Raw genomic sequence first — 2,220 nt, 5'->3', positions numbered from 1 at the left:
TAAGAAGACCAAAATATACTCAAACCCTCTCGAGCTCTTTGGGAGAGGGCCAATAATATCACTGGCCACCACCTGCCAGGGCCGCGAGATCTCTCGACGACCCATCAGCCCGAAAGGCGGCCTTTGTTCCGCCTTGCACTGCTGACATACCGGGCAACTCCTCACGTACTCTCTGACCTGCTCGTACATCTTTGGCCAGAAATACAGGTGCCTAGCCCGGGAGAATGTTCGTTCTCTCCCCTGGTGTCCCGCTGCTGGCGCATCGTGTACCTCCTCGAGTACTTGAGGTCTTTTCTCGGCAGGAACCACTAGCTTCCAGGCTTCCTCATTGTCGATGGATCCTTCGCTCTCCTCAGTCGGATTGTAGTGATACAATCTTCCACCAACTACCTTCCAGGTAGGCTGAGAATGTGGGTCCTGGCATACTTCTCTGTATTTTTGAAGGTACCAGGCATCGGCAGTTTCCGGCTGATGAGTCATGGCACCCACTTCTACCACCCCCTCCTCATAGGCCCTAGATAAAGCGTCTGGCACCACGTTGAGGTCTATCTTTCGATACTCTATATCGAAAACATGCCCTTGCAGTGCTAACGCCCAACGCGCTAGCCTTCCTGTAGGATTCCTCATACTGTGGAGCCACCTAAGGCAACTATGATCGGTGATGACTTTGAAGTGGTGCCCCTCAACATAGGGCCGGAACTTCCCGATAGCCCATACTACTGCCAGGCACTCTCGTTCGGAGACTGTATAGTTCCTTTCCGCACTGTTTAGGGAGCGACTGACGTACTCAATTGCGCGCTCCTGTCCCTCGATTTCTTGCGTCAACACCGCGCCTATCCCACTATCGCTCGCGTCCGTTTGTAACACGAACTGCGCGCTGGGATTTGGCGACTGCAAGATTGGTGCCGAGACGATTGCGTCTCGTAACCTTTCGAAAGCCTGCTCCTGTTCCTGCTGCCAAGCAAACGGGATGCTCTTCTTCGTCAGGCGGTTTATCGGCTCAGCGATTGTCGCGAAGTCGGGTATAAAGCGACGATACCACGACATCATCCCCATGAATCGCTTCACCTGTCTGATCGTCCGTGGTATTGGGTACTCCATTATGGGCTTGATCTTCTCTGGATCTGGCCTTACCCCTTCACGGTTCATTAGGACCCCCAGGTACTTGACTTCCGACTTACAGAAGTGGCTTTTGGTCTTATTCACGGTGAGGCCCGTACCTAGGATTCGTTGTAAAACCAATCCCAGGTATCGCTTATGCTCCTCAAAGGACGGCGAGATAATAATCACGTCGTCGAGTTAAGCAAAAGCGAAAGAATCTAAATCCGGGCCAATCACTCTGTCCATCAACCTCTGGAAGGTCGCGCCGGCGTAGGACAATCCGAAGGGCATTCTCTTAAACTGAAAATGCCCCAGGCAGGGGACTGTGAACGCCGTAATGGGGCGCGACTGCTTTTTAAGAGGTATCTGGTGGTACGCGCTACTCAAGTCCAGCGTCGAGATAAACTTAGCATGCCTGATCCTTCGCAGGATGTCGCTCATGAAGGGCAATGGATAGGCGTCCGGCTTGGTTACCGCGTTTACCTTCTGGTAATTTACGCAGAACCGATATTTGCCATCTGCCTTCTTCACCATTACCACTGGACTTGACCACCCGCTGGTTGCTGGTTCAATGACGTCGTTGTCCAGCATGGCCTTGACCAGCGCGTGCATTTCGTCTCGCACCCTGTCGAAGACCGGGTAGTACTTTTGTTTACAGGGTCGAGCGTCTCCGATGTCTATCTCATGCTCGACCCCCACAGCACAGCCTAAACACTCGCCTCCGTCTGGAATTAATCCGTCGACGAGGCTAGCCACTTCTTGACGCTGTGCTTCCGTGGCTTCTACCAGGCCTACGGGTGCGAGGCACGACGTACCAGTGACACTTGCCACTTCCAACGGTACCGCCACTTTGGTTTTCGCCAAGTACAGCTGGTCCGTGTCAGGGTTCAGGTTGGCGCTGAATTCCCTTACGAAATTCGCGCCTACATAGCAGTCATCAGACAGCAGTGGCGTTATAGCGACCCTTACATCTCTCGTGATTCCCCCTACTGTGAAGGGGAAAATCACATGACCCAAGATGGGACATGGACGACCGTCGGCGAGCTTTGCTTCTCCCGCACGCGTCACATCCAGGCCCAGCCCCATGTCCGATGCCAATCTAAGCCCGAGTTGACCCAT

Source organism: Phymastichus coffea, unplaced genomic scaffold (assembly GCF_024137745.1).
Source record: "Phymastichus coffea isolate CEN01 unplaced genomic scaffold, Cenicafe_Pcof_1.1 PCOF00027, whole genome shotgun sequence".
Taxonomy (NCBI): domain Eukaryota; kingdom Metazoa; phylum Arthropoda; class Insecta; order Hymenoptera; family Eulophidae; genus Phymastichus; species Phymastichus coffea.
Note: the sequence above shows the minus strand (reverse complement) of the source record.